This window comes from Podarcis pityusensis (assembly GCF_964106645.2).
Source record: "Podarcis pityusensis genome assembly, chromosome: 2".
NCBI lineage: Eukaryota > Metazoa > Chordata > Lepidosauria > Squamata > Lacertidae > Podarcis > Podarcis pityusensis.
Window position 1 is genome coordinate 48,688,213 of NC_138029.1, and position 24,847 is coordinate 48,713,059.

At 41.1% G+C, this 24,847-nt stretch overlaps 1 protein-coding gene across 12 annotated transcripts in view; it reads left to right on the plus strand.

Moving 5' to 3' along the window:
* TENM2 (teneurin transmembrane protein 2) overlaps nucleotides 1–24,847 on the plus strand; it is a 696,995-nt gene that overhangs the window by 513,470 nt on the left and 158,678 nt on the right. Inside the window, exon 1 of one of the 12 annotated variants that reach the window (XM_080995198.1) lies at nucleotides 1,442–1,460. The exons of the other annotated variants lie outside the window; for them this stretch is intronic. The gene's annotated coding sequence lies outside the window, so the exon portion shown is untranslated. Of the gene's footprint in view, nucleotides 1–1,441; nucleotides 1,461–24,847 lie in introns of those variants that run through there. 12 annotated transcript variants of the gene reach the window in all.

The following is a 24,847-nucleotide window of genomic DNA, read 5'->3' on the forward strand; positions in this document are numbered from 1 at the left end:
TGGCCTCCCCCGGCTCCGGAGGCCTAGCTAGGCCTCGGGGAGGCTACGCCGAGTTCCGCGTCCCTGGAGCCTCCTCTGGGCGGGAGTAGGAAGTAGTAGTAGAGGTAGGAAGTGGAGGTGGAAGACACTGTTGGTACAAAATTGGAGGGGAGGAGTAGTCCATTGCTGTTAAAAGTTGCAGCAAAACATCCCATCTTGGCTGTATTCCTCACTCACCAGATTCCTTCAGGTTCTGTGCCTGATTCACCAGATTTCTCCAAGCTTTACCACCTCTTAAACCATTAGGTTGTGTTCAGCCTTTGCCTCTGTCCCTGTGTTGTTATTTAACTCAAAACGCTGCAGACCTATTTTACAATCAAATGTTGCAAATATAGAGAAAACAGTTGCTTTGATGTCATAATGCAAAAGTGAGCGGGTGGAGAGACAATTATATTCTCTTAACATTATCCTTTTAAAGTCTTAGTAGCACAGAGAACCTCTGCCAGGGAGATTTTGATACCACACTTTATTTGTTTTGTTTTATTTACTTCCTTTCATTTATTAAATTGGAGAGCCCATGAGTCTCCAGGCATTGCTGCATTAATTAAAAATAACATGATGCAAAATTCACAAGTGATGTGCTGTAAAGTTTTTAGTATAATTATTTCTCCCCCCCCCCCTTAAAAACCCTTCACCTTATTAGGAGAAATACAAACTACCGAGGTTAAATGTTTTAATAAAAACCTAATTTTTTCCCTGAGAGAAATAGATGCTGTGATTGAAATTAAACATGGAACCATGCTGTTTGTGATTAATGCTAGCAAATAGAAGGCAAAAGGAAACTGTGATTTTTATAATAGAGATAGGTATTCTAAACAGTGTTCCTGCAATCAAAAGGATACATTAATGGGGAACTTATTTGTCACTGAAATGAATGGTACACTTCGATATACACAAGACAAGGTTTTTATTTAATGGTGCAGTGATTTCTGAAGCCATATTCTACAAAACATATTTGCAGTCATTTTACAACTGATGTGTTAATTTAGTGGCCCATTTGGATGATCAAATCCTGACTTAAACCAGGATATGGATACACTGTGGGTACACCAATCTTTTGCTACTTTTTGCAAAACAAACCAGGAAGCTGCAATTAATCATGGCTTCCTTTTACATCTGCAATGGGAACTATGGTGAATGTGTTCCAAATAAACCAGATTTGGATGCCATATTTAAATATGGCTTCTGGATCCTGGCCTATTTACAAACCATTCACCATAGTTTCCAATTCAGAAGTTGTGTGTGTGTCTGTCAGTAGCCCAAGGTTGTAAATTTTAAACTATTGTAGAGGGACAATGAGAAAAATGACGAACTTGACGGGTTCTTTTACTCCTACTGTAGACATTATGCTGTGCTACATCTCTGAGCAACTGCTTCATTGAGTTCAGTTAATTGCTCTCCATTTCTATGAGTTTAAGAAGGTATGAAAGACAGAATAAATTATTACCTACCATTAATGTTTTACCATGCCAGAAATGCAAATATATTTCAAGCCAATCTTCTGTAAATATGTTGCCTGGCATGAACTGAGACTTTGCAACTGCTTCTTGTGAATTTTGTCTCTAAAGTCTTAGATATTGCTGGAATTTTGCTTTGGTTTTTTATTCAGAATTTTCCAATGCACTGTAAGGATAATGCTCATGTGAGAAACACAACATCTGAAAACGTTCCCCCCCCCCCCCGCAAGTCTTGCCAAGCACAGTGAAAGCTTTAGATAATACTGAGCAGTGGGCCAAGACAATTTTCTCTAAATTGTCCATAGTGAGGCACCAATTTTCATGCAAGGGAATTAAATTTGATGTGATACAATTTAATTAACAGTACAACATGCATTAATTACAAAAGTTAAAGTTGACTTGCTGTGATCAGACAATTGCTTTCTCTTCATATTACTCATTTTTGATTACCAGCATTAAGTTTTGACTTCTTTGTCCAGAGACATTACAAAACTGAACAATAGAGCTGCAAGCATAAAGTGATCCACACTGAGGCAATAAAATAAAGCCATAAACTTCACATATAGATGCACAGTTGGGGTCTATACTGGTGGTGCAGACCAGGAAAAAATATATTGCGGTTGTGGTGGATAGTTCAGTGATACACAAACCCAATGTGCAGCACCTGTGAAAAAGGTGAATTCCATTGTTAGGGATCATTAGGGAAAGGATTGAAAACTTCCAATATTCTAATGCTTTTGTGAAAACCTTTGGTGTGACTTGCATGGAATGCTGTGTACAGTTCTGGTGACCCCACCTCAGAAAGGATATTGTAGAGGTAGAAAAGATCCAGAAAAGGTCAGCCAAAATGATCTAGGTAGGGTGGGAGGATGCAGCAATTTGCCTATAGGAGGTTATAATGTTCAGGACTTCTTAGTTTATGGGGCAGGGCTCTTAATACAGGATGACACATCACATGTAATAGGTATTACTGAAACCTAGTGGGATGAAACTCATGAATGGAATGTAGAAATTGAGGGATACAATGTGCCCAAAAGAAATAGGAATGGTGGAGGAGAAGCATTATATGTAAATGACGTGTACACTAGTGAAAAGAATCACGACTTAGAGTGTGGCAGGCTGATGGCAAGTATATGGGTAAAAATTGTAGGAGAGGGAAATAACAGTAACCTTATTATGGGTCAAAATAAAAAAAATCCTTCCAGTAGCACCTTTAAGACCAACTAAGTTAGTTCTTGGTATGAGCTTTCGTGTGCAAGCACACTTCTTCAGATAGCAGGTATCTGAAGAAGTGTGCTTGCACACGAAAGCTCATACCAAGAACTAACTTAGTTGGTCTTAAAGGTGCTACTGGAAGGATTTTTTTTATGTTGACTATGGCAGACCAACACGGCTACCTATCTGTAACTTATTATGGGTGTCTGCCATAGACCTCTGTGAGCCTGAAATTCCCCATTCTGCCAGCTGACAACCAATACTGTTCACATAGAATCATAGAGTTGTACCTTTCACTGATATTTCTATGTGGGGTAGGTGTGGGATTCCAGTATAGCATATCTGTACATGTGATAAAAAGCACACTGTTTTTTAAACCCAGAAGCAAAGTGTTACATCATATGTAGTCTTTAAAATGTGCTCTTTATTGGTTTCGTCACATCTTCATCCCAGAATCCATTAGCTTTAGAATTGTCAGGAAATGGAGACAAATGTGTTAATGCTAGTACATCTGCGATATATTACTTTCAGTGAAAAAGAAGACTAAAAATATTGGGACAATATTATGTGTAATCCTATCTTATTTTTCACTGCACCAGCTTGATGTGCAGTATCAGTGCTTTCATTCTGCCAAGAGTAATGTTACAGTGTCTGCCTGATAATTGTTCAGATATCTTTTCAATTACAGCATTCAACACTGTTTGTGACAGCTACGTCATATATAAGGGTGCCTTACAAAGGATGTGTTTAAAGTATTTTGTTACAAGCCTGCTGCATTCTTATTTACATTTACTCAGTCAGCAACCTTCTTGTTCCCTCTCTTGTATTTATCATATATGCTTCTACAATGCCTCTCCACCCACCCATAACCACACTCCCTATGATTCCAAGGCTTGCTTTTAAAAATGTATATATTTTGGTATTGTTTCAGAGAACCTGTTAATAATAATAATAATAATAATAATAATAATAATAATAATAATACCATCTCAGAGCGGTGTACAGCATTAGAAGCACATTACAAAATATCAATGATAAAATCATAAAAAAAACATACTGACAGCTGACAGCCTACTAGTAAAATAGTCATCATAATAACAATCCTTTCCCCCACACTTTCATAGGACATAGATTGTTTAATAGCCATAAACCTGGGTAAAGAGGAATGTTTTTTCCTGGCATAGTGCCAGGCAAGCCTCTCTGAGGAGAGCGTTCCACAATCGGAGTCATCACAGAAAAGGCTTGTTCTCTTTTTGGCACCCTCCAAACCTCTCTGGGATGGGGGCCATAGAGAAAGGAGTCATGTGACAAGTGCAGGGTCTGTGTCGGTTTTTATGGGGAGAGGTGATCCTGAAGTCCTGAGCAATATATGACTTTATAGGCCAAAAGCAGCCCTTTGAATTGGGCCCAGAAACTAATCAGCAGTCAGTTCAATTGTGCCAGGATTGGTGTTATATGCTCAAACCGTCTTGCTCTAGTGAGCAGCCTGGCTATTGCATTTTGCACCAGCTGAGGTTTCCAAACCGACTTCAGAGGCAGCCCTACACATAACACATTACAGTAATCCAACTTAGAGGTTATCAGAATGTATACCACAGAAGTTAGGCCATCCCTGTCCAGATAGGACATGGCTGGGCCACCAGCCAAAGCTGGCAGAAGGCACTCCGCATCACTCTGCACTACCCGGAAAAGCTCTGCTGGGTGGCATAGTGAGGATGCAATTGAAGCTTAAAGTATGCCTTCTTTGTTGCGTTCACTGTCACTGAGTGAGCTCCAAAATGTGCACTCACCATGGTTTGGTTGTATTCATCTGGCGTTTTCCTCCACTTGTGTTCAAGCCGTCTCCCAGCTTGCTTCTTTGCCCTAAGCTTGGGAGTATACCACAGAACCAATTGGGCTCCACAAAGCAGGAGAAGGCACTCAGGAGCAATTGTGTTGATGGCCCAGCCATATGGATACAGATTGACCAGGCTCTCAATAGGAGGGCAAGTCATATCAGTCAGAGAAAACCCCAGAGTCTTCTGGAAGCCTATTGGATCCATCAGCCTCTCAGGGCGGACCATCCCAATAGGTCCTCCACCTCTGCAGGGGGGACAGAGTACTGAAAATCTAAAGCACAATGGGAAGTGATCTGACCATGACAAGGGATAGATGTCCTATATCCCCCACCTTCAGATCACCCTCTTCCCATCCAGTCCCTTCCCATCCCACCCATACAAGACCCATAGTCTGACCTGGGACATGCATTGGGCCAGTGACATGTTGGGACAGCCCCATGGTTCTCATGGTAGCCATAAAGTCTTGAGCCATCCCAGAGCCAACCACCTCAGCATGAATGTTTAAGTCTCCCAGAATCAGCAGTTTGGTAGTTTTCAACACTGCTTCTGAGATCAGACTCGGGTGGTAAACCAGCAGAATCTCCAGTCTGTCCTGATTACCCAGTGCCAGGACCCTCAGAATCACATAACCTATGAAACCAATCACAGAACCTATGATTGGGCATATTCTCAGAACCATGATATGTTGTGTGAGCAAAAGATGTGTAAAGATCATACATCTTAGGAAAATCAAATACAGTGGACGCTCGGGTTGAGAACATGATCCGTGCGGGAAGCACATTCACAACCCACAGCATTCACAACCCGCAGCGCCGTGTCTGTGCACACACGGGTTGTGATTCGACGCTTCTGCGCATGCACAAGAGCCGAAACCCGGAAGTAACCGAAATCACGCAACCTGAAGCATCTGTAACCTGAGGTATGACTGTACTCAATGCTAATCTGGCTCACCCAAGATATCATTTGCACATTGCTCAGTGCATACATACGCAATGGCAACATCACCAAGGCCAGTGAGTTATCTAGCTGTCACCCTTGCTCCAATCACAAGATATCTTTTTCTCACAGTCTTACAATTTACAAGGTTGGGGAGTCACTTAGAGGGGTAGCAATCTTGCAGTTTGCTTATTTGGCAGCCTCCTAAAATTGCCAGCACAGTTCATCCGAAAGTGAAGCCAAACCCTGTAGGCTTGGTTCTTCATTTCTTGGTTGCAACATCCCCTTTGAAATCTGTCAGGAATTTTTGTGAAAGAAAACTGCATATACCGTATTTTTCGCTCTATAACACGCAGATTTTTTCTCCTGAAAAGGAAGGGGAAATGTCTGTGCGTGTTATGGAGCGAATGTGTGGTCCCTGGAGCCGAAAAATCAGACAAAAATCAAATCGGGCTTCACGATTGCTGAAACGGAACAAAGAGCAGGGAAAGCCCCTCCCCTCCAGGCAAGCAGAGGGGAAAAGAGGAAGCAGCTGCTTTCCTGCATTCTGCCTCAGGGTCTTACTGCCCACCCGCTCTGTTTCGTTGCTGTGTTTGCTGAAACGGAACAAAGAGCAGGGAAAGCCCCTCCCCTCCAGGCAAGCAGAGGGGAAAAGAGGAAGTGGTTGCTTTCCTGCATTCTGCCTCAGGGTCTTACTGCCCACCCGCTCTGTTTCGTTGCTGTGTTTGCTGAAACGGAACAAAGAGCAGGGAAAGCCCCTCCCCTCCAGGCAAGCAGAGGGGAAAGCAGAGTGTCTGCTTTCCTCTCTGTGCTTCGGAGGGAACAATGTTTGTGAAGGGAAGAGAGATTACAGGTTCAGCTTAAAATTCTGATTTGACTTCCTGCTTTTTGTTTTTGGGGACACACAGCATTCAAATATGCTTTCTTCAATTTAAAAGGATGAAATCCTTAAACAGTGTTTTGCCTGTAAATTCATGCGATCTGGAAGATTACAGTGTCTGTACCTCTTAAGGGATGGCAAAGCTTAGGTTTCGCTGCTAAATAGTTCTTAATGCAGTTAAAATGCTTTCTTCTGTCAAGGCAATTAAAAAAAATAAATATCAGGCAGCCGGAAAACATGCAGATGGGAGAGAGAGAGAGAGAGAGAGAGAGAGAGCGCGCGCGCGCTGGCTGGCTTGTGTGGGTGGGTGGGGGGGAACTTTTGCCTTCCTTTCCTCACGTTATAGCCCTCTCCTGCATTCTTAGCCTTCTGTGTTTTTCCTTCCCTCCCCACTTAAAATGTGGTTACAAAGCATGGATCCACATGGATCCTCAGGATCTTTGCATTGGGTCATCCCAAATTCACCATCAGAGCACACAGCATGTCCATGGCTACAGCCTGCCCCCCCAAAATCACGCACCCACTGTTGCCTGGGGCTGCAATGGTGCAAAAACGTGGTTACAAAGCATGGATCCACATGGATCCTCAGGATCTTTGCATTGGGTCAGCCAAAATTCACCATCAGAGCACATAGCATGTCCATGGCTACAGCCTGCCCCCCCAAAATCACGCACCCACTGTTGCCTGGGGCTGCAATGGTGCAAAAACGTGGTTACAAAGCATGGATCCACAGGGATTCTCAGGATTTTTGCATTGGGTCACCCCAAATTCACCATCAGATCACATGTCTGTGGCCACAGCATGAAGCACAAAAATGATACGTCCACTGTTTCATTCAGAATATTTTTTCCCTTGTTTTCCTCCTCTAAAAACGATGTGCGTGTTATGGTCAGGTGCGTGTTATAGAGCGAAAAATACGGTAGATTGAAGTATTAGCGCCTATGTTTCTTAATGCACTTACAACCTGCTGCAGAGAAAATATCTGGTGTAAAGGAGAAGAATGGCTGAAATGGCAATCACTTTGAAATTAAAGAAACAAAGTCTGTCCTCTTTATACTGAGGGCATTTAACAATCTGGCACTGGTATGAAAAAAGAGAGAGACAGGGCTCTTTTTTTCAACCAGAACTCACTAGAACTAAGTTCTGGCACCTCTCAGGTGGGTGCCATTGCCATTATAAGAGAACAAGGGAGGTTGTTCATGTTGAGTTCCAGAGCCTCTTTTTCTAGAAAAATAGCACTTGGTAGAGGTCTTCATGTTTCAGTGTATACTCTGTGCACGTAGAGCTTCACCTGCACTTCATGAAGCATATATATTGTATTCCAACTGTGTAAATAATATATTTTGTGATATCTAGCCTTTTAAGCCCAGGATAGCTGTGCTGCAGGCTCAGGCTTGCTTTTTCAATTTAAATTGTGAATATTTCACTGGATGCAGCAGGCTTCTATGTGTCAGCTGTCATCTGCTCCTGGGTCCCACTCAGACTGTGCCTTACAGCTCTAGAACTTAATAGTATCCTGAATTTACTTAAGGTAAAGGAATAGTTTCAGCCCTATCTGACATTGTTAAAATTACTTGTGGTGGCAACACTGAATGATTTTGTTGGAACAGTTGGCAGTTGGTGGTATCAGTTCACCATTGGACACACCCCTTTCCTTCCTTCCTTCCTTCCTTCCTTCCTTCCTTCCTTCCTTCCTTCCGTCTTGTTCTGAAGACACCAAACCAGCTCACCTTTACAGAACTGGAAGATGATACAATTGGTGACTTCATAACAACTTCCATGTTTCTAGAAAACTTGTCCAATGTGCCTCCTTATTCCTTGGGCTCAGTAAAACAGCTTGAGATGGCTCCTCTACTCCTAGCGTGCTTACCTACTCTTTTGTGACAGTAACTCTTGTGGACTTTTGTGGAGTAACTCTTTTTGTTACTCCAAATAAAGGTATTGCCCAACTGTTGGCATTTTTCTTAGGGGACCAACATAGCTTTTCTTGTATTTTATGTACCTTGGAAGAACGACAAATTTAACTGTTCAAGAGCATGATCTACATCCAGTAGTGCTTGGTGATATATTGATAAAATGTCTGAAACCAGTATAGTGCTCAGATTGCGATACTGGTTTCAGACAATTTGAACTGGCAATACATTGCCTGGGGAAGAAAGAAGCAGCCAAGATAAATTCCAGACATCGTGATACAGTGGTGCCTCGCAAGACGAAATTAATTCGTTCCGCAAGTTTTGTCGTCTTGCGATTTTTTTCGTCTTGCGAAGCACGGTGTCGGGAAAGTTTTGGAAAAGCTTCAAAAATCACCAAAGTCTTTAAAAACCTCAAAAAAGGCTACCACACCGCGTTCTATGAGTTGCTCCTTGAAGTCAAGTCGCAACTGTATTAACAATGTTAAGAAAAAGGAAACAAACTTGCAAGACATTTCCGTCTTGCGAAGCAAGCCCATAGGGAAAATCATCTTGCGAAGCAGCTCAAAAAACGAAAAACCCTTTCGTCTAGCGAGTTTTTCGTCTTGCGAGGCATTCGTCTTGCGGGGCACCACTGTATATCATAATATTGCAGTATTTAGCTGCTGATATATCACAATATTTAAAACCAGATATCGCCCAGCCCTACCAGCTGAAGAGGGACTTTGCTTTTGAGGGCTTATGCAATATTTTCCAAATTTTGGCTTGTTTGCTTCTGCTATCTTATCATTTCAGGCTGATGGCAGATCCCTAACAGCTAGACTTTATATTTCAAAAAATGGGGACCAGCCATTTCTTCTTTGTTTTAGATGTAAATTTCAACCTCTAGCATCTAACAGAGACCAATCCATCAATGTCTGTAATATTCATTTTGAGTCTAGGTCTAAATGCAGATCTTTTAGCTATAACTTGTACCCAATTTTCACAAATTGGTTGGTCCATTTTAATTGATATTGCTCAACTGCAGATTTATTTCCCCTTTAAACTTTCCTTTTTTAAAGGAAATATTCTGCATTTCTTACAAGGAGTTATGAAAACGCAAAGGAATCTATAACATGCTTGTATTAATCATCTTTGCCTACAGGCATCTGTCTTGTAAAGGCAGATTTTAGGTCTTCAAAGGAATGGCTTATGACTCCTACCTAGCTTCACATATGTGTGGCCATAGGTAAAAATAACACTTGGAGAAAGACTCTGTAATAGTAGCAATTTTGAGATTAGATATGAAAATGAGCAAATTCCTTAGAAGTTATGTATGTTTCAAGGCAAGTGTAGAATGTGTGCTGTGCTAGAGTAGAGAATTTGTGTTTGTGGGCATATCCACATGGTAACTTTCCACACTGGCCATGTTGCACACTAACATAATGTTTTCTGAAAATAGCCTCTGGGACAATTTAATTCTATGTAAAATCATGTAATTAGCAATGTGGAATCATGGGGTGGGGGAGCCTTGGACAGAAATAACTCATTTGACTTACCTGCAGTCATCAAGAGCAATAAATTGTTGTTGACATCCGTCTGTCTTGGAAGACAATAAAAGAGTGCCTCTTCAGGGGTGAGGTCAAACCATTAGAGAGTTACAATTTCTGCTGTGGCTGTAGAGACTGATACAGGAGAGACATGTTTTGTTGCAGCTGGGGCATATGAAGATATCTAGTTGTGATGATGCAGGTGTACCATGTTGTTTCTTTTTCTGTGTGCTCCCAGCAGACATTCCTCCTCTGGTTACTGCTGTGGATACATGACATTACTGATTGTCTCCAGGTGCTGCAGTCATCGGCAAGTGATTCTCACATGGTAGGGTTAATGTTGCCAGCCTTCATTTCTCATTTGCTGACATTTTTGTAATGCACATTTGGTCTGCTAATGGGCCTGGTGCCTGAAATCATCTACCTGTAGAACACATCCTTGGGGATCCTGCCATCTTTCTTTCTGTGAACATGACCAAGCTAGCGTAGACAGTCCTGAGAGGAGGGTGGACATGCTAAAAAAGTGGGCTTGGGAGGGCACATCTTTGAGACACTCTTGTCATGTGATGTCCAAAATCTTCCTGATTCAGTGCTTGTGGAATGCATTGAGGCATCGCTCCTGACGGGTATAAGTTGCCCACATCTCACTGTCATTAAGCAGCATGCTCACCATGCATGCCTGGTAGGCCTTCATCTTGGTTCTGGTCTTTAATATCACCTTTTCCCATACCCCTTTTTATAGTTGAGCCATTGCCATGGCTGCCTTGCCAATAGGCTTCTCTCTCTCTCTCATTTATTTAGTTTTTCAAATTTTGAAATTTACAAACAAATATCAAACAACCAAAATAGAAAGAGAGTTCCTTAGATTCCCCTGGACTTCCCTCCTCCCTTTTGTGGATCCTTATGTTAACTTTTTCCTCCTGCATCTTCTCTATTAATCCAAATCTTTTAAGTCTCCATTACACCCATAATTCAGTGTTAAACTACAAGTGTGCCAGTACACTTGTCCAGCTCATTGTCAATTGAGAGGCTGCTGGTTATGGCAGAGCCCAGGTAGATAAAATCATCTACCACCTCAAGCATGTGGTCACCAATGCTGATGAGCTGAGTGCTGGTGACTTCCTGACCCAGGAGCAATATAACTGAAAGTATTGTGTACAAATTTGAGGTGTCTAGGTGTGTCATACTGCCCTATGACGATTTGTTGTTCTTAGGGCTGGCTTTTTTAAAAAAAAGAAAATTACCCATTTTTATTTCTAAAATAAGGTATATGACCAGATATTACGTGAAATCCCATTCATCAGACCCTTCTTACTTTCCATTAGCTTCTTGATCCTTTTTATGCACCCTCCATTTTCTGTGATTCAGTTTGATCCTGTTTCTGGGGGAGAATGAAGAAGAAAAAATAAAGTGAAAATCCACCCATCTTGGGATTTCAACAGGATCAGGCTTTAGCAGCATTCAAAGATGAGGGTATAGCTATCAAAAAGGGTATAAATCAACCCTTTAATCACAACCAGAGCCACGCCAGAAAAATAACATAGTTCTTTTTGAAAAGACAAGACAGTGTTATTTACCATTTCTCCTCAGGGGTAGGTTTGCATATACAAAGATTGCTTTGAATTTTGCTCCCTGATTCTCTGCCTGATTTGAACTGAAAAGCTGGAGTGGGCAGGTCTGTAGCTTTGCAAAGAACTATGGTTGACATGTTCTGTTTTGTCTCAAGTTTACTGCCACACCAGTTTGATGGCTGGCCAGCTGCAGACCCCAGCAGCTTTTTTGTTGGTATTTGTCAATCATACATGCCCTGGAATGATTTCAAGGGTATACAACCTGCCACATAACATCCACATTAGATGGTATCATGAACAGGGAAAGCTGACAGGTCACATGTGTTTGCATGCAATGCAGAATCTCTGGGAAAACTAGTGCAATGAGACAGGTTGTTTCAAACTATAGATGATATTGTTGAAAATCTCTGCATGAAAATATTTCATAAAAAGTAAGCTCTAAGCAATCACACACCATTTAAAGCATTAGTCCACTGAGTCCAGGGAAAATATAAGCATAGACTCTTATATGTGCATGCATGATGTCTTTCTTTCACGGCAAAGGATCACAGTTTCACTGCTACTAGCTACAGTGTAAAGTATTTTAAATCTCTGCAATATTGCATGTATAGATACAAAATGATAATGCACTGATAGGGCAGACTTTACTGAAAGCTTTAAAGTTGCAGTCATAATGTGCAATCCAAGTAGCATATCCACAGTTTTGATAACTCAAACCTACTCTTGAACGTGGAATATTCCTGCCTCAGTAAGGCTCTTCTTGAATCTGGGTTCACTATCACTTAGGTCCTTCTTGCAGTCCATATGTAGTAGTCTGCTTCTCTTCTTTTTCCCCCCTCCTCTGCCTTGAATGTCAGTTCTGACAACAGAAGTGCCCAGCCTCCCACCTGTTTTTGAATTACAAAGTGTAGGTGAAGGTGCCTCTAAGGTGATATCCAGAGTTTTCCTGATCTGGAAGGTTGGGAAAATTCATTTGCATGAGTCTGAAATTTCCCATTCAAAATTAAACATAAGATGCCACAGCTGCAGCACTCCTGTCTTCCCAGCTAAGTAAGCAGATATTATGTTGAGACTCTAGGCTAGCAAAGCCTGGTGTGATGCAGAGATTACACAGATAAGTGCCAGACATGTGATTCTGGCACCTTTTGTAGTGCTTTCTGTTCTCTGCCAATTGATTTGTGGCATAGAAGTGGCTTCCCTTGCCAGTCCTTCAGCATAGGGATTTGTTGGCACAATAGTGATGGGGACCAGTGGGAGAGAATTGCCTTAAGGGTAAATGGAAAGGATGTAGGAAAAACAATAAAATCACAGCACTTCAGTTGTTTTGGAAGTATCTGGACACCCTGAAATTCTTGATTCACATCCCAAATTTTCTTCTCTGCAGGCAGGTTTGTTTAAATTGCATGCAGAAATCATAATTTGCCCTTGCTTTTGTATATCAAAGCCAGTCATATAATCTCAGGCACAATTATTATGAATGCTACTGTGTTCAAAAAGCTGGTGTCAGTCATTGTCCATTTTATGCATATTAAACAGTTGATGTAAATACTAGTATCCTTATCCAGAAAAGGTGATCCATGTGCAGGAGCATGATTTTGCATCCATATCAAGAACTACAAATTGAATGAGCATCTTTATGCAGAAGTCATCTATTACTTTCAGTGGGTATGTTTTTGGATGAGCAGTAGAATGCAAATTCCCATTTGTGTTTGGATATGGATATGCATCCCATTGAAAGTAATACAGCACAGATAGACGGCTTTCACATTTGGATGTTTGTCTGATTAATGTTTGCAGTTCCTGATATTCATATGGAAGCCTGCTTTTGTTCATGGATTGCCTTTTCCTGATCAGGGCGAAAGGGATGCATTCTTTCAGTTACCTTGCCTGCCCTGTTATACTACCTACAACATAATTTATTGCACTGTCAGACCTTCTCCTATCTGTTATGAAGTTGATGGATTATCACACACCTATATTAAAATTATGAAGCATAGAATATATTTCAACTTCTGGGCTCTAAGCTTCAGATGTGCTTGCTATTAACTTTCAAAAATGCACCCTTTATATAGCCTACTTTTCCACCCAGGCACATTTTCTGTTTTCATAATTTCTATAGTAGTGTAAGCATTATGAGTTTCAGAACCTTGGCAAAACCAGCACTGTGCCTAAAGGTGAGCTAATCAGAGCATGCACATAGGGACATTATTTGAGCACCATATCATTGGACTGCACAGAACATCCCTAGCTTATTCCACGGGCAACCATGAAATTTAATTTAGAATTTTACAGTCACATTTTGAATTGAAAATCTCAGTAATAACTTTCCCTTTGCTCAGCCTTTTAACTGTGAAATTCAGTTGGGGAGTTTCAGAGCAGCAGGTAATGCTGCATCACTCTGGAGGGATTTTGCCAATACTGTGCTAAAGTGCTTGCAAGTGTCATTTCCATATTTAACTAATTTCAGTTTTTAATTAGCTCCGTGTGAAAAATGAGAGTTCAAGCTGAGCTAAGCTGTCAGCACACACTCTTGTTTCCTTTCTAACCTCCCAGGATGATCAGTTACGGGGATAGGGAGGCGTGATACAACAAGCTTAATCTTTCAGGAGTCCTGTTCCTTGGCAGTGAGCAACCGTGTTGGGTCTATCTAGATCTATTGGGCAAAAATGAGTCTCAGTATATTTCAGAAGTATGAAAAAATTCACTTGCTTATGTACCTTGAAATCTTGATTTCTGGGCTTTGCTGTGGAGCGTGTACTGCTGTTAGCTGGTGTGATGAGTATGAGTTACTCATGCATAAACTGGTGCCTCTCTAGGCTAATTTGCCTTGTTAAACCTTTCTGACTGCACAGCCCTTTCTAATCATGACTGCCTCAGTCACTGGCAGAATCCGTCAGTGGGCGTTTCTTGAATCTCTTCCAACATAAGGGTTGTTTGACACCCAGTCTCCTCCTCCTCTCACTGCGCGGGAGCCTTCTGCGCAGGGAGGGCGTAGGTAGCGGAGGACCTGTCCCCTCCTCACTGAGTTCCAGTGAAGAGTCCGGGAGCCCTCTCTCCGATTCCCCCATCTGCCCACCTTTGTTCCTGGTGTTGCGCTTAAATGCTTCCCCCTCCACTGAGCTGCTTCTCCCCCTGCTGCTGGGTCCTTCTCCAGCATCATCTAGGAGCCTCCCCTTCGCCTCCCGCTCCGATGTCAGTTCCCTGACAGCTGGCATAAAGATTTCTTCCTTACTCTCAAAGAAGAGCTGCTGTTGTCGTGTTTGGGAATAAGAACCTGACAGTGATTCTTTATTTTATGCGAAAATCTTCAACCAGATAGCCTTATCATGTACCTTCTTGCACCTTTGCAAACTCCAAAGAGAAGCAGTCTTAATCCTAGACCAGGGGTCTTCAAACTACAGCCTGCAGGCTGGATGCGGCCCACTAGGTTCGTAAATCCGGCCCACAAACCCTGCCACCCACTCAGTCAGTCCCCGCGTGCTGAGGTAAATTTGAAGTGGTGAGACATTTCCTTGAAAAGAAGCCGCGGACACCTTGCCACGTGGGGATTGCCTGCGTGGGTGGCAACGCTTCCACGGCTTCTGATTGGCTGCAGGAAGCTCATTGGGAGTGCATCTTGGGAGTGCGGCGGCAGTGGCTCTACCAATGAAAGGCCGCATCAGTGTTTACCTCATCGCGGCGTGGAGCCTTTCATTAGTAGAACCGCCGCTGATGTATATACTTCATATGAATGAAAATATGGCATAAGCACTGACCATTTGCATTACTGCTGAGCGTTGGTTAGCAGTGATAAATATGGAACCGGATATTGACCATCTCATTAGCCAAAAGCAGGCCCATATTTCCCATTGAAATACTTAAAAGTTTATGTTGATTAAAATTGTTCTTCATTTTAAATATTGTATTGTATTTCCTGTTTTTTGTGCACTACAAATAAAATATGTGCAGTGTGCATAGGAATTCATTCATATTTTTTTCAAACTATAGTCTGGCCCCCGACAGTGTCTGAGGGACAGTGAACCGGCCCCCTGTTTAAAAAGTTTGAGGACCTCTGTCCTAGACGATAGAGTGCTCTGGTTACATTTGTGCTATGTGGTCTCCCTTGCCTCCTTCAACTGTTAAGTGATTTTGCATTCTGTTCCATGATGCACAACAAGGATTGAGATGTTTTTGATTAAATCTATGTGCAAAAAGCCTTCATGCTGCATCCTCCTTAAAGTGTGTATGGAATGTTATTTTTAAAATGGGAATAAGTTTAGAAAACAATGTTCTGGAAACTGTTGGAGGACCAGGATTTCTATTACACAAATACCATTTTAATAATTTAAATACCATTTAATACCATTTTAATACCATTTTCTTCCCAAAAGAAAGAATTAATCAGAATTCTAAACTAATATTTTAATGTAAAATTGACAGTGGAAAATTAGTAATAAAACCCAGTGGAAAATTGAGAATAAGGTATTCCTGATGCTAATACTTACAGAGATGAGTAACTTCTGCTATCCTCAATTTCTCTCTATCCATTTGTTCCAAGAAAGTAGCAGTGCAGCAATTTTCACTTATAAGTGACAGGATTAGTATGGACAGCCACTTATAGTAGTCAGTAACTGATTTCCTTTGTTAAGACTATAAAATCAAATACATTTTTTCATGAATTAAAACAGATGGAGGAAAATTTCGGCTATGACAAATGTGTCTAGGCATTTAAAGGGTATTGATAATCTGCAAAGAAAGAAGCTGAAATCTCAGTAGCTGGATTTTGCAGGTACTGAAATATGAAGCAGTGATTCATTCTTAAAACTATGCAAGAATCTAGTTTGTAATTCTATGCTTGAAAACGGGGTGGGGGGAAATCAAACCTTCAGAGTTAATAGTGGGTATGCAGAGTCTAATTTTTGTATTTGATTCTCAGTCTAACATCTTCATTTCTGTTGAGGTGCTCAAGACCCAGTCTCAAAGACAAATAATAGAAGCTTGGGAACCAGCTTTGCTGCCCTCATACTACTTCTTGCTACTACCAAAAGTCCCAATGATACTTATTTTGGTTCAGGTCCATGTATACAGCTTTCCCCACTACCTATGTGAGCAAGAGTAGTGAAAACTAACTGGTGTTCAGTTTTCCCATGCATGTATGAACTACTTCTAATTAAATACGTGATTAACAGTCCAACTCATGTTCCATGCGCAAACCATATCTATAGCCAGGGGTAGGCAACCTAAGGCCCATGGGCCACAAGCAGCCCATGGGGGTCGTTTAACTGGCCCATGAGCCACCCCCAAACTGAGCCACCCGCTTGGCGAGTCCCTGTGCACTGCGCTAAACCGCCGCAGCCAGGCACAGGGACTCGCTTCTGCAGCACCAGAAATAGCATCTGCGCAAACGCCGGAAATCATGGGTGCGCGCACAATCTGGCCCACGGAGGGATCTCCGCTGGAGTGAACCGGCCCAGGCAAGGTAAACCTTGCCGACCCCTGTCTATAGCAATATATCAGTATAGTAATATCAGCATCACCTGTGAAGATATGTTGATAAGCATCAGAAAAGAGAGGTATATCTGGATTGTCTGCAAGTTGTCTTTCAACCATTGAGCTGTGTATTTGTACAATTAGGCAATCCTTGTTCCATTCACCTTCATTTTGGATCACTTAGAAATTTGTCAAGCCAAGGTTAGTGATAGGCATACATTTACAGATAAATACATAATGTGACAATCCTGAATCTTGGGCACATGCTATCATCGTTTTTTTCTTTGTAAGATAATGCTTTCAAACAGATATGTGTCTATCACTAAATGTGTATTGGTGTATTTTGAGGAGACCTTTCATAAATCAGTTGTGCCACCTATCAAATATTAGGCATGTACCGTTGCATAAGAACACCAGAAAGTGTTAGCATGGATTTATGCATCAAAATATTATGGGATCTGTAATATTAAATATTAATAATTTGAAGAACCCGGCAACTGGCTACAAGAAGGAGAGATTGCAAGGGTATCAAGATTAATGGAATCCAAAAAAACAGAGTAGCTAACTGATTTAGCTTAGTTCATCTGTTCTATAATATGTTGTTTGGCCAAATGTTTCTAAGGTGTTCCTAGACTCTTAGATTCTAGAGCTGTTTTAAACTGATGTAAATATTGTGTAATCTTGTGTTTGAATATGCTCTAAGAAACCACTATAATCCGTCTCTTTGGGAATATGAGAGAACTTGTTAAAGCTCTTGCACGGGTGGTTTCTTAGGTCAGTGAAACTATCCCATATTTTGAATTCTTTGACCCTGCATTTTGCAGAGGTTGCAGGGCCACACAGTGTTTGAAACTCCCATTGTTCTAGGTGCATTTTGCCACATGGAATTTCATTGGCACGAGCGGTTTCTGAGCTCTGGGTGCAGTACTGCGCCTAAGATTTCAGATTAAAACAGCAGAGTGGAAGGAAAGGAGGACCTTTTTCTGCTACCCCACTTCCAGCTATTCTCTGAAGACTGGAGAAGAGACCCTCTTAAGAATATTAGGGGGGTGGGCAGGGGAAGGACTAGACCATGTGAAAAATGAACATAATATTCTAGCTGCAGATAATTAATTTTCAGCTTTGTGTTCTTATAAAAAAAGTGCACCTGGACATTCCATTGTTGCACTCATAACCTAGGTTTAAGGTGCCATTTAGCTCCCAGCTTTCATATCTCAGTTTCTAACACAGGGGCCACAAACCTTCTTGCATTTATGGTGGCATTGTGCTATTACACCAAACTTTTGGTCAACTGTTTTTACAGAAATAGATCTAATATATAGCACAACTATTTTATTGTCTCCTTTATTAGTCTTGTGGGAGGATTTAGAATGATTCTTGTCAACATTTACAGTATGTCATAGCGAGATGTTAGGTTTTTTTAATGGTGGCTGCTAATTTAGAGATAGCTAGAAGTTGGTGTTCTGCAATAGGTTTGTTTCTTGATTTTTAGTGTGCTTGAGTCTGGGCAGTTGCTCTGGCAGTAAACCTGGCATGCCAATTCCAAGCAGCCGGGGTAAAATGAACCCATTATCTTTTTATGTCACTTGGTAATCATTTATTTCACATATGCAATGTGAGGACCATACAAGACAACTGCCCTAGATTGTTTGCAATCTGTGGATAGATGCAAAGATTTTGTCTGTTTTTCATGTACTGTCTTATACGTCTGCATTGTTTTTGACTGCATTAGCTGTTCTTTGTGGAGAAACATATGTGCTTATTGTTCATATTTTATTGTTACATTTTGAAAATGCAATAAAAATACATTTCAAAAATTCATGATTTAGGTAACACTAGCCAGATTCTTTCGTAACCATTGTTTTCAAACCTACTTTCCACAATAGTTTCTAATGCTGATTTATGAAGAAACCAGTTGCATTGATGCTACTGAGACTCCCAGTCTTAGTTCATGCCAGCATGGTAACGGAGGATGACATTCAGCCCAGAAAAGAGAGAGCTCCAGTGATGGCTCCTAATTTGCAAACCTTGGTTTGCAAGGAGTTAATGATATGCTTGCACCAAACTAATGCATGCAATGAGCACTCTGCCTTTTATTGGTAATTAAGAACTTTGACAGGTCATGCATGATCATTTTAGCTCTCGTTTATTTTAAACTTTCCACAACTGGGAACTTGGCTACTGCTCCTCTCTTAAAATAACACAATAGCCACCATATTTTGAACGGTGAATTGTATTAAAGTAAGCTGGCACATGGCAGACAGTTTTCATTCCTCGCCCAGAGGCACTCTCAGATAATTACACAACAGCAGGGTCCCTGTTTTACTACATACTTAAGCCTAATGTTTAATCCTGTCTTGAATATGCTACAATGGTTCCAAATTCAACTTGGCCACAAATGCACATCTAGTAAAGGTGTACTACCTTAGATGTTACTACAATGTTTCCCTAAAAAGTACCTCTTTTACAATTCTGCACTTTTCCTGCTTCCTACCCAATTTCATTCCTGCTGGGAACAGTCAGAGAAAACTGTCGAGTAAAAGTATAGCTGTGTCTTCTGCTTTTTAGATGCATTTTAAACGTGCCCTATGTACAGATACAATTTTGTCTAGCTAAAGGAAGGAAAGGGCCTAGAATCACTATTTTCTAAGATGGCTGGTATGGGGAGGGGGCTAGGCTCCTGGGCACAGACTTTTGCTTCATGGTGCAGAGAAAGCGGATGGGGAGACATCTCTCTCTCTCTCGCGCTCTTCCTCCCCCCCCCCCAATAATTCTAAAACCTGGGGGCATCCAGTGAAGCTGAATAGAGAGAGATTTAGGATAGACCAAAGGAAGTACTTCACATAACCAGGACCAGCCCAATATATTTTGGTGCCTTAACAGGAGCAGTAAATGCCAGCTCCCTCAAGTCTAGGCACATGGTACTCAAAGCTAGCCAAGTTATTTTTGCACCTGGGGAAGGAAACCCCGGAAGCACCTCTTCTCCCTTCACGACAGTAAAATTGTAAAAATAATAAATAAAATAATATACCAAACTTTGATGATACCGAAAACCACTGCCTCACTTTGCCCAATGTTATGACTGACCCAGTAGAAAGCACATAGTTAATGTAGAAAATTTGCTTTCTCAAGATGTAGTAAAAGGGGGTGGTTTATTTGTTATTTGTACGTGTAGCCCACTCTTCATCACACTGTGATCTATACACCTCATGATCTTTGGGTGAAGGGAGGGATAGAAATTTAATAAAAAAAAATACAAACTGTCCCAGGGTTGGTTACATAAATAACATAATTAAACACAACAATGCAGGACCCAAATTAGGCAAATTCATGGTAGGGGAGAAATTTGATTCAGTTCACATTTAAAACCAAATTTATCAACTTTGCACTTTCTGACACACATGGGAAATGAAACACAGCCCTCCTTAAAAATTCACACATCTGATTTTTGTGATGCACTTTCCCAACCAACCAGTGTTTACCAAAAAAGCATATATTAGGTAAACATGTTCATACAATGACTACATTAGTGAAAAATATATTTAAAATGAATTATATTAGGAGAAATTGCAAACAAAAAGGTTTACATTAGTCAAAACTGCATGCAAATTGTGTTTATTGGGAGAAATTCACATTAAAGAAATATTGCAAATTGCTGCAGAGTTGTGGAGAGAACTTAAATTGGCAGATCCTTCCATCCCTAATGGTAGTTGCTTATAAATGGCTTTTTTGCATGATGGATATATATTACCTCCAGTATTCAGAGGCAGTGTGCCTCTGAATGCCAGTTGCGGGGAAACATGGGTTTGAGAGTGCTTTTGCATTCATATCCTGCTTGTGGGCTTTGCATAGGCACCTGGTTGTTCGTTGTTAGAACAGAAATCTGGACTAGATAAATCTTTGGTCTGAATCAGCAGGGCTCTTACATTCTTACTGCTGTATTTATCACACACAACGAAGTTGTTTTGCACACATGTAAACAAGGTCCTAAGTCTACCTGCAATATTATTTTTTTAGACCAAATTCATTCATGCTTGCTTGATCAGTGGTAATTACAGGCACTTTCGTTTGGTTCCCCAAAATTTTGTGTTTTGCATACAATATTTTAATGGATCTGTCAATAATAAGTTGTTACTTGTTTTGGCTTACTGTGATGCAGCGAGATACAAATAAAAATGTGTGTTAGAATCTTAGAATTACTGGCATTATGTTGTATATTGAAGATAACACATGTGGAATTGATGCAGAGTAAAAAGGGGCTGATGGGCAAATGGATCGTAGACTGTATTTGACATGCGTGTCCTTTTCCATGTAAAATACAATGTATTATTCTTGTTCTTTATTTTCATTCAGGTCCTCTAGCCAAAGAGGACACAGGGCAAAGAGACTGCATTTTGAATCTTAAGGTTGCCACAAAAGCAGGCTCATTATATTTGGTTTCAGGAATTGATGAATCTTGTGCCAATTTTCTGCTCTCTGTACAATCTAAGGTCTGTCATGAGAATAGATGAATGGTGTTGCTGCAATATGTTCTCTTGCACAGCCTTTGTCCTAAGATTTCAAATTCTGAATGCAGCATGCAGTGCTGTTATCATTCTTGTGACAAAAATTGCATTCGCAAAGTGGCACAAAATCAAAACATTTCTTCAAAAGGACTGAAGGGAAGAAATACAAAAAGAGAATAAAACAGAAGTTTGTTCTCATTGCTGTCAGAATAGAAGATAGAAAACTAATGATAATACAGGTTGTTACTATTGTTCCAGTTCTTTTTAAACATGCTTTCTGGTGGTGCTTCAGGGAATTTAAAGCCAGATCTTGTGATTTTTATTTTATTTTATAAAAAAAACTGTAATGTAATTCCAAGTGTGTGTAAGCTTTTCAAGTATTTTGGAAGCAGAAAGACTAAAATTGGACACGGAGGGGTAAATTTTCAAAGCATTGCATGGGCGATAGGCGCACAAATCCCATTACAGCTAATGGGATTTGTGGGCGTATCTGTCGTGCATTGCTTTGAAAATTCATTCCATTCCATTCACGCAATGCAGGCCTGGAGAAGAAATATCACTGACTCAGTTTGGAAAGACGATTTTGTGTTTATTTCACCCAAATCCTCTTCTACATATATGTACGCTGAAAAGCATTAGATGACTCCCATTCCCTTTTTGGAAACAGGGATCCAAAATGAAGCAAGACATACATTTTAAAGGAACCTGGACTCTTCCTTACTGCCCACCCCCACCCCCGGCTGTTGGCTGCTATCATTCATCCTTCATCAATTTCCATGCTGACGGCCATTAGTTCCCCTGTTTTCCCCACCTACTGACAGAAGTAGCTGTGGATGGATAACAGATAAATGAAAAGGATTCCTCATTCTCTTGCCTTCTTCCACCTGTATATCAAGCAGCAAGTAAGAGACTTTATTCTAGAACTGCAAGTAATGGTAAACATCAACATGTACAGCAGAATATGAACTCAGTGTGTGATTTAATGCACACACTATGATTATTACATAGAAGTAGATGCCATTGAGCTAAAAATGACTTACTCACAAGCAAGAGTGTATAGGTTTGCAGCCATAATCTTGGAAAATATAATTTGAGAACAATCATGCTTTGCCGCTTGCAGCATACAGCAACACACATTTGCAATGCTACATTTTTATCATTGAGATATACCGATTTAGCAGCTTCCTGGCATTAGATTGCTTAATCTAGAGTCTCTGTGTAGTGATACCTAGCTAATTTTGCCACTTACATGAAATTATACCCTCTAAAGACATGTAAAGACTATCATTTGTGACACCTAAGCTTACCATTATGTGCCTCTTCCATTCCCATAACTAAAACTGGTCCTCAGCCATTTGTTAACCATGTTTAGAATTTTTTTAAAAAATAATAATAATTGGGTACAAGGTTTTAGCTTTGGAATTGGGCCGTCAAGCAGCCTTTTTATGACTCATTCTGAAGCCTGCAAAAACAGCCAATGGCACATGCAGAATGGCTTTCTGTGGGAAATGCCTTGGGTAATTTGATCCTGTAGATCTGCTGGGATTTAAAAACAATACTTGAGGCATCTGTGCTGGGGAATGATTGGTAATTGGGTTCACATTGCAAGGCACCTTATGCCACAACATAAGTTAAAGCACCACAAGGCTGTTAAGAAGCCAAGAGGTCCAGGCTGAATGTACTGAAAGAACATGTCGATGCTTAAAGATACCTGGGCTTTCAAGGCAGCCTAGAGAACAGATGTGACTTGCATTTACAGGCCAGTTACAAGACAGATCTCACTGGTTAAACCAGAGGTGGCGAAACTTGTTGGCCTGATGGGCCAGATCTTGATCTCCCTCATTCCACAGGCGAACTTTGATAGGTCAGCAGGGACACACGCCTGTCAATAATTTGACATCATGTTTGTGGGCAGGATTCAACCAACAAGCCCTGCCAGTGGAAGCCTGTGCAAGAACTTATGCTACTGCAAGGCAACTTCCCCCTTCTCCTCCCCTTACATGACCCCTTCACCTCCCCAGTTGTTGAGGGGTCAGAAGAACCTAGAACTGTGAGCAAAGGGAGAAGAGGGCAGATTGTTCCATTAGGCAAGCAGGCATGCTTGCACTGGGGGAGCAATCTTTTTAGTGCTACATTGAATCCCTCCCTATGTCAGGTTACTTATGAGTAGGAGATCCCAACCACCTGTGACCGTTGACCCGCAGGAGCCCACCAGCCCATTCCCCTCAGAGAACATGCTGGCAAAAAAGCACCCAGCAGAATTAAACTCTCTGCTTGACAGATGATGTGTGGAAAGGGTTTGATCCTGCTTTCTGCAGGGTCTGCTTTACTAACATATAACCCACAGGGAATGTGTTTGCAAAGCACTGCCACACTGGATTGAACCTCACCCATCAGCTGACATCACCTGTTAACATGCCAGTTCTCCGAGTGAAGAGCAAAAATGTGTAGAAAGTGACCCCATTGTTTAGGTTTTGGTTTTAATTTCCCAGTCATAATGTTTAACAAAAATTCATTTGCACACCTTTGACAGCAACATACCTTTCTTGCTTTCTTTATATTTACTTGTAGTACTAATCGTCTGGGGTCTGATTCACAGTTATAAAGTCCGAACCAATGATGTTGTATAAAACAAATTTTATTATAAATAAAGAGCCTAGCATCTATTGAAGACCTGGCCTTGCAAACTTAACTGTCTTTCATTTAAGATGAGCAGTGGGTATTTTCTTCTCCTGCTATATATTGACAATGTTGATCCTTAAAAAATCTTCAGCTCTTGATAACCCTCTCTCTAAACACAGTGTGTAGCTGGCTACTGTGTTTACACAAGCAGATGACGATGTCACTCCACATATTTCATCTAATACGTATTGATTGGTTCTTTATCCTTTACCAGACACTTCTGTGTGAGAACAGTTTAGCAATGCCCCACAAAGCTGCTGTGACCTCAGTACGTGAAGGATACGATCTCTTGTTTCCCTATGTGATTGCTCAGTGTCTCAACAACTGTATTGCTTGTTAGCAAAATCAGAGTTGCATCTAGCTATGCTCATTCTGCTTTGTATTCCTCCCCAAGGGAAAAACACCACATGGATGTGGATGTTTGTGTGGGGTGCTTATTAAAGCTGTCTGTGGACAAACGCCGGCTCCCTCAGCCTGAAGCAATATGAGCGCCTCACCCCAAAGTTGCCTTTGACTGGACTTCATTGTCCTTTAACTTTTACCTTAATATATGTACCCCTTCAAACATTTCTGTGGAAATCAGCCCAGGAGGATTTTGTCACTTTAGACTCATACATTTTTAATGGCCGATTGCACTAAGCAGCCTCAAACATAATGTTGTCAGGCCTGGGCCTGCTTCACCACATAGCTGCTCTGTTGGCCCTTTATCCTGACCCTCAAGACCCAGCTATTCCATTTCCAGGCCTCTCTTGAGTAGGTACTGTCAATGGTGATGAATTGTACATTCCTTCTGAACTGTAGCCATAACTACCATTG